This window comes from Anopheles stephensi, unplaced genomic scaffold (genome assembly GCF_013141755.1).
Source record: "Anopheles stephensi strain Indian unplaced genomic scaffold, UCI_ANSTEP_V1.0 ucontig370, whole genome shotgun sequence".
Classification (NCBI taxonomy): Eukaryota; Metazoa; Arthropoda; class Insecta; order Diptera; family Culicidae; genus Anopheles; species Anopheles stephensi.
The window spans coordinates 443953-455030 of NW_023405314.1; the positions used below are offsets into that span (position 1 = coordinate 443953).

General features: G+C 42.7%; 1 long non-coding RNA gene across 1 annotated transcript; it reads left to right on the top strand.

The window, feature by feature from the left end:
• Positions 1-10181: 10181 nt before the first annotated feature.
• Positions 10182-10802, top strand: LOC118516656. The gene is made up of 2 exons (XR_004908005.1): positions 10182-10295; positions 10384-10802. It is a non-coding gene; the product is annotated as an uncharacterized LOC118516656 (long non-coding RNA).
• Positions 10803-11078: the final 276 nt, after the last annotated feature.

Genomic DNA, 11078 nt, shown 5'->3' on the forward strand with positions numbered 1-11078 from the left:
AACGAAGGATCAGCTGTGGACCAGCTTATGCTAGGCATACCCATCGGGGCTTAGTAACGCTCCGACCCCATAGGGTGATGCGTCAGTAGCTTAAACTACTGTAAGCGATGGATCTTAGTGCACCAAGAACCTATCCTATTGCATATCACTCTTTACAAATGCGAAGGACTTCTCACATTCTCTACTCCACTTAAAGGGGACTTCATCTTTAAGTAGATTATTTAATGGGTAGAAAACTGTAGTGTGATTAGGAAAGAATCTACCATAGTAATTAATTAGTCCCACAAAAGAGCGTACTTGTTCCTTGTTTTGGGGAATGGGCATAGTATGTATAGCGTCAACCTTTTCGCGTAGTTTATGGATTCCACGTCTATCGACCATGTAACCGCAACGTTCAATTCTGCGTCTGGTCTTCTGGTCTGCGAAAAACTCGCACTTTTCTTTATTAATCCGCAACCCATACTTGGCTAATGTTTTTAATACTTCCTCGAGTCTGAGCAAATGTATCTTTGTATCAGGACCAGTTACTTGAATATCGTCAATGAAAACCGTTACACCAGGTATCCCTTGCAAAATTTTCTCTATCAGGCGCTGAAAAATTGCAGGTGCGGAAGCGACTCCATACATGAGTCGTGTGGGTCGAAATAGACCTCAATGTGTACTTAGGGTAAGCAAATCCCTATCACCTGGTCGGACTTCGAGTTGTAAATAGGCGTGATATGAATCCAATTGTGTGAATTTCTCTCCCCCCGCAACGGTAGCAAATAGTTCTTCTACAGTCGGAAGAGGATGTTTTTTTTTTTTTTTTTTTTTTTTTTTTTATTCATAAAGAACGGCCTGGCCGTATTGCTGGAAGAGGATGTTCATCAACAAGAAATTTTGGATTTATGGTGATTTTATAATCATCACATGGCCGGACCCTGCCTCCAGCCTTCTTCAGTGGAACGATAGTCAACGAGTGTTGCATATTTTCGCAGTCACTACTATTATTTATCTTTAACTATTTTATTATTTACTATACCGCTGCCTTTAGTAAAGTGATGTTTTTAATGCCTTTTGCCATATGCTGATGCGCCAGCACCTGGCTAACGATCACTGAGATTACTGTTTAATAATTTTTGGCGAAGTATAAGTGTACTCTTTTAAGTTCTTTCATCAATAGTAGTTTAAATGAATTTATTTAGAAATATAAAATAAAAGTTTAAGATGATTATTACTAAGGAGTTTACGGAGCGCCAGCTGGATGTTCTTCGGCCTTATAGTTACACATTTGGTATGATTAGCTCACAGGTGAGTGTCTTCGAACAGAGCGACCAGATAGGATTTGTTACCCTTCAGCAGAGCATCGATGGCGGCCGACTAGAAACGCAAATCGGCCTAGAAATCTAGGTCAAATTCTATTTGCATGGATTGAAAACACGCGGGAAATTAGTTATTGTATTGTATATTGTGCTTATTGTGCAAATTGTGCAAAGTCCACTGAAGTAAATTGAGGACCATTGTGACTCACCAATACAGAAGGAAGTCCATATGCACTGAAAAACTCTCTACATAAACGAATTGTTATCTCAGTTGTCATGCTCTTCACTACTTACTCTGAAGGCCATTTGGAATACGCATTAGCTAAGATGAGGTAGTAAAACCCCATGAATGGACCAGCATAATGCACATGAATTCTTTGGAAAGGTTCTGTTGGTTGTTCCCAACAATGAAATGAAATCTTGGGTGGATTTGCTTTTGCTGACTGAAAGGAAATACAATCATTCATCAGGTTTTCAATATCCCTGTCTATGCCTTCCCACCAGCAGTAGCTGCGAGCAAGAGATTTATTTCGTGATATGCCAAAATGTGTTGAGTGAAGTTCACGAAGGAATTTCATTCTCATCGTAGGAGATATGTATACTCGGCTACCATGCATCAAGCAATCTTTGCAAACTAAATTGCTCTTGATCTACGCTAAATCTTAATTTTGCCTAGATGGGTTTTCCCGTTCTTAGAGCTCGTAGTATTTATTTATTTATTTATTTTAAATTATGACTGCTTGAAGCCGAATTGTTAGCACCGCATGTGCTGACGAAGGAGAGCTGTCAAAAAAAACACAAAAAATACACTAAAAAATTACCATTGCCTTTCCCCCCTGATATTTTGCCTTATGCCGGACGTGCTTCGTTGCGAATGTGTGAATATTTCGGAGTGTTTGTCCAGTTCTATTGTTGATCCGGGTCTATTGCTGTCTATGACTGTGTTGCTGCAAAAGTTGTGTTAACACGGAACTCCATCCTTCCGTGTAGTGGATGTAGACTGAAACAAAACAGAAGGAAAACAACAATTTTGGCAGCACAAACATTGCCTGTGAACAGTGTTCGTTAAACTGCCCAGCAGTGATAGCCCAAGCTCGACCTAACCAGCATCGAACTCAGAAGCTATCGACGAGTTCCATTCCACAACAGCAGGGTCTCTGCTAATCACGGGGTTGGACCCGCCGACCACCTCCGAACCCAACGCCAGCCAGGCCGGGCCCGCCCCATCAAGGCTGAGAAATGAGGAACACTGTTACTGAAAAGTCTGCTTCTCTTCTTACGACAGTATCGACTTTGGCCCCGGATACTGTTGCTTCATCAACGGATCACCCGTTGCACAACATAAAACACTTAAGACAAATACCACACAACAAATAACAAAAAAGGAATGTAGGGGAATGTTTTAGGATTGAAAGGATAATGAGGATGCGAGATCAAAGGATAAGTCCGTTTTCTCTGGCGAATCGGAAGATCAGCCTCATGTAAGCAAGGTCCCTAGTCGCCAAAATTTCTCTTATTTCTGCATCCGGTCGTCTGCCGATGCTCTCGACTGCGCCCAACAAGGAGGGTCTTGCGGTTTCAAACTTCATGCAGAACCACAGAAGGTGATCCACATCGTGAAATCCGTCACCGCAGCCACACACCTTCGTCTGAGCCAGAGTTATACGCTGCAGATGAGCGTTCAACGCGAAATGATTCGACATAAGTCGAGACATCATGCGTATGAATGCCCGGTCTACAGAGAGCCCACCGAACCAAGGCCGCAGGAACATTTGCGGAGAGATCGAGAAAAGGAATCGCCCGAGATCATCCGTTTCCCACATGCTCTGCCAGAGAGGCAGGAATAGTTGCTGTGGTAGGCGCAGAAACTCTCGGGCCGAGATCTTGCTTGCTTGCTTATCAGGCGCTACAACCGCTTTGCGGTCTTGTCCTGCTGCAACAATCCTCGATACCGCTCAGGGTTTAGCGCCGTCGTCTGCCAATCCGTTATCCCGGCCGTTCTGGCGGACGCATCAACGCCATCACTCCATCTCAATATGGGCCTACCACGCCTCTTCTGTTCGTGAGGATGGCCTAAAAGGACTTTACGGGCTGGGTCGTCCACTTCGTCCACAAGAGGGCTTCGTCAGTTTTGGACAGAGTCCATGTCTCAGAGGCGTATGTGAGTACTGGGACTATAAATGTTCCGTACAATCCCAGCTTCGTCCGTCGCGACAGGTATTTAGAGTGGAGAAGTTTCCTCAGGTTGTAGTATGACCGGTTGGCAGCCAGCACCCTTGCGAGTAACTCAACATTAATTTTGTTGTCGGTGCTGACTTTTGACACCAGATATGTGAAGTTTTGGACGACTTCGAAGATGCGGTCACCTATCTGTACATCACCCCTGCGTAAATCAGTGTTTGTTAGCAGGGCCGCTGGTGGTGCCACCATCATTTTGGTTTTTGCCTCGTTCATCTCCAACCCGAGGTTTTGTGTCGCACGCTCGATCCTTTGATAAGCTTCTGCTACATAGGAGAGCCTCAAACCAATGATGTCTATGTCATCAGCGTATGCCAGGATCTGGGTTGACTTCTAGAAGATGGTCCCCGAAGTTTCCACCTCCGAGTCGCGGATGGCTCTCTCTAGCGCCAGGTTGAAAAGGAGACAACCAAGCCCATCTCCCTGGCGTAAGCGCTTGGTGGTAGCAAAGAGCCCTGAGAGTTTTCCATCCACCTTAACCTGGCATGTGATGTTGGCCATTGTCATTCGTACAAGCCTGGTAAGCTTGGCCGGGATTCCAAAAGAGCTCATTGCGTCGTACAGTTTTACCCTGGCTATGCTGTCTAAAGTGGCTTTAAAATCAATGAAGAGATGATAGGAGTGGAGCTGCTGCTCCACCATGTCCTCGAAGATTTGCTGCATCGTGAAGATCTGGTCAGTGGTTGATTTTCCATTTCGGAATCCTCTCTGATAGTGTCCAACTATCTCTTCGAAGAATGGGACAAGTCGATCTGTCGAGGACAAGTCGAGATTAAGGAGAAGATCTTGTAGCCGGCATTAAACACCGTAATACCCTTGTAATTGCTGCACTCAAGCCTATCTCCCTTCTTGTATATGGGATAGATGATGCCAAGATTCCAATCACAAGGCATCGATTCGCTATCCCATACCTCAGTAATAATTTGATGAATTTCCTGTTCGAGTGCTGCACCACCGTTTTGATCAGTTCGGCTACAATTCCATCGGTGCCTGGTGCCTTGTTGTTCTTGAGCCGACGGATGGCCATTCGTGTTTCATCTATGCTAGGGGGCAGTAGCATGATATCGTCTGCTAGTGTAGCCTCTAGCTGTTCGTTGAACTGATCATTTAGCAATTCATCAAAGTACTGAGCACATCGCGAGCGGACTTCTGGTAACTGACCAGATCCCCATCCTTATTCCGACAGCAGATCACCTATGCCGCTGCTGCATTACTCGGTATGCGCAGTTTTTACGTTCTGTCACTTGTCTACATTCTTTGTCGAACCAGCCAGATCTTGTGTTGCTCCGACGTGGTGGGAGTGTGGAATTGACACAGCTTATTATTTTTGTTTTTAGAGCGTTCCACCGTTCGCTCGTAGTTTCACATTCGTTTTCTGGTAGTAGAGCCTCACCTAAAGCGGATTTGAATTCCTGTTGGACGTGACTATCCTTTAGGGATTCCGTGTTGAGCCGAGCCTGCTTATTAACTTCGCCCCCATTGACGCGAGGACGGGCGTTTCTGCAACGAATCACTAAACCAACCAAATAGTGATCGGAATCGATGTTGGCCCCTCGATACGTTCTGACGTTCAACAAGCTCGACTGTCTTCGGCGGCTAATCTACACGTGGTCTATCTGATTGGAAGTGGCTCCATCCGGAGACACCCACGTAGCTTTGTGAATGTCTCGGCGAGATTGGACGGTCGTAAAAGGCGCCTTGTTGGGCACCTGTTTTGGCCAGTGAGTCTGCCTTCTCGTTGCCGGGAATTCCACAATGAGAAGGTACCCAAATTAGCGAAATCCTGAACGCCTTGTCGAACATTGAGCCAAGCAAGCAGTTCTATGATTTTCATGGTAAGGTCATCCTGACTCTTAACAGCCTTCGGGGATCGTAGTGCTTCGATAGTGCTAAGGCTATCTTTGAAGATGAAGTACTCATCCGAACGTCTCGCTGCTATCATCAATAGTGCGTACACGTACGTACTTGCGTACACGTACGTGTGTACGTACGTAGACACTACACGGCTCCCGCAATTTGAAAAATGCTTCGGCGAACACACTAAAAACACCGAAGCCGGTGCCTTCCTTAGAGGATAATCCGTTAGTGTAATACTGGCTAATTTGGTCTAAATGGCCAAAATTATCCCTGAAAATGCCCGGAACTACCATCGGGCGAAGATCATTCGGTATGGTCTTAATTTCCTCGTGCAACGAGGAATCTGTTGTTAAAAAGGAACTGTAGGTCTCAGGAAGGGCAGCACGGTTTAATGCCTGTGGAGCGCTAGGATGCACTTGTTGGGCAACAAAATCTTCGTAGATTTTCAAAATCTTGCTCTTAGAACCTGTCTCTAGAAGTGCTTTAAAATTTTCTTCGATCAAGGGATTTGATACTGAAGAACGGACTAGAAGGCGAAGCGACAGCATTTCAAAACGTAGTTTTAGCGGCATCACTCCGGTCATCACTTCTAGGGACATGTTGTGTGTTGATTTCATGCTCCTTAGTGCGAGTCTAAGACAACGATACTGTAGCCTCTCCAGTTTGAGCATATGCGTGTTAGATGCCCAATGGAAACATATGCTGCCATATTCCAACACGGATAATACCGTTGTCTTATACAGTCGCAGGACGTCTGATGGATGTGCGCCCCACCAGAATCCTGTGACTGTCCTTAGAAAGCTGATTCTTTTACTGCATTTTTGCACCAGATGGGTGATATGTGTACTCCAGTTTAGCCTTGAATTGAACCAAACACGAAGGTATCGAAAATTGTCGGTAGTTGATATATTTTCACCGTACCTTTTTTAATTGCAAAAAAAATTTTTCGGGTCAAATAGTCTTTTCTCCCTGTTTTTTGTCGTGTCGCTAAAAGGAGAAAAGACTACCATCTCAGTTTTCGTTGCAGAAAACTTGATACCAAGGTTTTCAGACCACTCGGCAAGATTGTCCAAAGTGGTTTGTAAAGCCAGTTGTATTATGGCGGCGTCCCTGCTTGCAAAAGATATGACGCCGTCGTCAGCCAATTGTCTAATGCTGCAGTTTTGTACTAGACAAGAATCTATTTCACTAACATAGAACGTGTATAGCAGGGGGCTCAAGCAGGACCCTTGGGCTAGTTCATGGAAACTGGTCCGCTTTAGCTGAACATGACCATTGTTGAAATACATAGCTTTTTCCGACAAAAGGTTGAACAGATAGTTATTCAACTTTGGACCCAGCCCCACATTTTCTAGTTTTTGACTCAGCTTGTATGGTGAAACTGAGTCAAATGCCCGCTGTATATCCAGGAAAATAGACCCCATGTTCTGCTTGCGTGAGTTAAAACTCAAAAATGTTTTTATGTTGGGGATGATCCGCTTTATTCGCCTCTTGTTTGCTGGAGGGTCCGATTAAGACTGACTTAATAATTATTTTTATGTTTACAAGTTTACAGTTATGGATATAGGAGTGGTATGGAAGGGGAGGAGGTCACGGTCACATCAAGGAGTTGGTTCGGCCACGTGACGTTAGGAATGTTCCGGCATCGGGTTGCTGGTCTCACGGTCGGAGCAGCGTTGGCCGGCCGGAATGCTGAGGCGTCGAAATGTTGATCGTCCCATGGTCGAGGCGGTGTTGGATTACATCGTCGTCGAGTACCGCTGATGATGTTGTATGTTGCCGTTGTTGAATACGGTAACTCGTGCACGAGCAAGCTCTATTTCTGTAACCAGAAGGGCTAAGCAGTCATTAGTACCCCTGGCTTTACGAAAACCAAACTGGGTATTTGAGAGAAGGTTGTTCGATTCCAACCATTCTTGTAACCGAAAAAGAATCATTCTTTCAAGGAGTTTCCTCAGACACGACAGTAACGATATTGGTCGAAACGAGTCGTGTCTTGATGGCGGTTTTCCAGGCTTCAAGATAGTGACAACTTTCACTTCTCTCCACTCTTGCGGGACGCTGTTGACCTCCAACATATTGTTGAAGATGCTTAACAGACGTTTCCTTCCTACGTCGGGAAGATTTTGAAGCAATTTGCTACTAATCTGATCCAGACCTGGGGAGGAATTTTTGCTTGATAGGAGGGCAAGTGACAGCTCTACCATTGTGAACGGTGAATCCATCCTAGGGTCACTACCAGGCGCATGTTGTGTAAAGCTTTGCGCAGGAACGAAATCGGGGCAAAGCTTGTGGGCAAATTCATGTGAAGTGGCAGGGTCTAGATTATTAACGTATCTACGGCAATAACCCGTTTTCTTCGCCTTCAACAGATTTTTGCACGTGCTCTCCAGTCCTTTATATTTTTCATATAAAGACCTCGAGCCCGTGTCCCTGAAGGCTTTGAATGCCTCACGCTTCTTGGTAAAAGCCGCTTGGCAATCCTCAAGGATTGCCGCTTGGCCCCACCAAGGAGTGGGAGGTTTTTTAAATGTCCTTGCTTGGTGGGAGCGCCTTGTTTGGGCCTCAAGGGTGCACTAAGTTATTACTGAAACAAGTTTTTCGTACTCCTTGACAGGAGATTTGTCTCCTCCAAGTCAAGTGAAAGCGAAGCGGCTATTAATTCATCGTATCTCGCCCAGTCAATGTTCCTCGTTAAGTCACATATAACGGATCGATCACAAACGACACTGAGCGTCTAGCTGTACGAGAATTCACTCCGAGTAACCGCGAATTATCGACCACGACCGGACTATCCGTGCGCGTAAACGATTTAATTTCCCCCAATAAAAGCATTGCCGACAATAATTAACTGTTAGTAATTTGGAAAGCACGTTTGGCTCTTTTTTCGTTTCTCGCAACCCTGCTATACAGTCATTTACTGTACTATACGAACAACTGCTGGTTTTGAATAAAATAAGAGCAAAAAGAGATAGTTAACCGAGCATGCCCAAGGTATGACAAAAACTATGAGGAAATGCCTAGTTAATTTTGTTAATTTTGTTTAATTGTTGTTTTTGCGAGTTTAATTCACATCACCACATGCGGTAGTAACAATACGGCATCGGTCCGTCATCATTAATTTATAAAATAAAATAAACGATGTAGCTTAAATTGATGTTCTAGTAAGTTGCAGAGAATAAAAAAGGACATATTTTGAAGATACAAAAATTTAAACAATTTCTACAAGCTTTTGTGGTATATGCAAAATTCCTCCATATTACATAACTATGCGAGCACCTACGGAAAATATGTTTCTCTGCTATTGTCATCGCTTTAAAAATCGTAAAAAAATACAATCAGCTTAAGATATTTTTTATAAATGTAATTATTTGCTTGAATAATTTTGTTATATTCTTTTTGGTCCCCCATTATACAGATTTTGCGGCAGAGTTACTACTTTTTAATATTTCAGTTTTTAGTGTTTAGTATTTTGATTCTGCTGATTGCGCAGTTCCCATCGATGCGCGTTCTCACGGTGCTGAGCGTTCTGTCGAGTAAGCGGGCCACGTGCAGGCGGTGTCGATGTCCGTTGCATGCGCTGGTTTTCGGGTGGTGTTGTCGCGAAGTACCCTTGCTGGTTTCGGGTAACTGCCGCGTGCCGTAACTTACATTCCAATTTGTTATAACTTAAAGCAGTTTTAAAGGTTTGTTTTCAAATAATGTATTTGTATTGAAAGTAATTCCTGCAAGCAGTGCAAGAAATAGATACGCGAAGCGAAATATGGAAAAATATCGGATATGGTTAGGTTTACATGAGTACAGAAACTCGTAAACCTAGAGTAAAAATAAGGTAGTCTGTTGTTGGGAAAGGTAAAATATTACAAAGAATTGGAAAAAATATAGCAAAACTCATAGCACTGTCATATTCGGCTAAGAGCTCTTCTTGATAAACAGCTACAGAAGCGTAAAGTAAATTGTTAAACATATTACCCCTTGCATCGCTATCAGAAAGATTGAGTGTAACCGGTGAATTGCAATATTCTTATTGTTATAAAAACTTTGCTGGGTTAATAGTGTTAGTAAAAATAAACATTAGATGGGTATGTGAGACTAGCAGTATTTGTAAAATTAGTATCATACACCAGCTTGTGCGATTTGTTGGCAAGAGATTGCACAAACGCTTCTATAGCCTTTTTTCACGACGAGTGGCTAGCCGACTTGGGCATTTGGATTAGTTTTGTTATATTTTTTCCAATAAACCTCTCCCTACATTTCACCTTTCTGAAAAATAAATTGTATTATTTTTACACAAGGTTTCCGAGTTTCTGCAGCCATAAAAAGCAGTGTTTGCTCGATATTTGCCAACCTTTATTCATATTTTTATTATTTATTTGCCTTTAAATAATTGCCAATTGGTGTCTCTTTTTCAATACAAATACTTCATTTAAAAGGTTATTAAAAATGCCGTTAGTCATAAAAACTGGAATGAATACATGCGATATCAAAAAGACTAAAAATAATTAAAACGAAACGTTTATTAAACTAAATGAATTCAAAAATATATTTACATTTATAAAATACTTATGCTGTATTTTTGCAATAATGCTGTAACTGATAATCGTAGCGGCCAAGGTCGCTACATCTCATTACACTTTTTTTTTCGATAGCAAGAAAATTTGTATATGTGCTTTCTATTTCAAGCATGCTGCCTCCTTGTTATCAATTCTGTTCAATTATCCTACCACTTCCGTCGCAATAAACGTGCACAGTGTTTCAACAACGTGTAGTGTACCAGCAATCGCTTCGTCTCTCATAAAGGATCTCTCGCTTCTTGGCTTATTAGCATCGCTCGTAACCTAAGTATACGGATCGAACAATCTGCTTCGCTGTGCTTATTGTTTCGTCTTATTGTTAAAGGTGCTCGCAATTAGCATCGCTCGAAACCTAAGTATACGGATCGAACAATCTGCTTGGCTGTGCTTATTGTTTCGTCTTATTGTTTAAGGTGCTGTCTAATAATTTGCCGTGTGCCTGTTCAATCCTCTGCTAAGAGCAATCTCTGGGGGAGCATTCGATCAACTTTGTCCTATCAAATGCATCCGCTCAACCGCACCAGATCAACCTTTAAATTGAACATCGAATATTATGCCGCTATGCCATGAACTCGCTTGTTTGCTTTCCGCTTCCCTCCGTGCGTGTAGCGTTCTACCCGTGCGTGTAAAGTGTATGTGTGTACAGTGGTGACGTGTGCCTTAAAGTGTAGTTAGCCTGCCAAACGTTGTTTTTTTTCTTTACTAATTTTACAAATTTTTATTATGGATATGCATAAAAATTAATATAATAAGCTTATAAATCGATAACATCCTAATTTTAAACCCGATCAGCTAAATTAGCATTATTATAGAAATGTTGATGCATATCCATTTACATTATTTTTTTATCCTAATTTTTAATTTTGCTTAAGTCCCTAGCTATGCCCTATTCTCAATCTGCTCCGTTTTCCCTACACTGCCTAATCTAAACTTAACCCTAGTGCAGGGCATTTCCTCCTTTTGCACGTGCCTTATCCCGGGCAGACTCGGTAAATTTTCAATCTATTCTATTTTCATTTATTTTATTTTTTTATTCGTTAAACCTCTTCAACCTGTTGTTGTGGACCTTCTCTAGCCTTTTCCCATTTCTTATTGTACATCGCTTGGT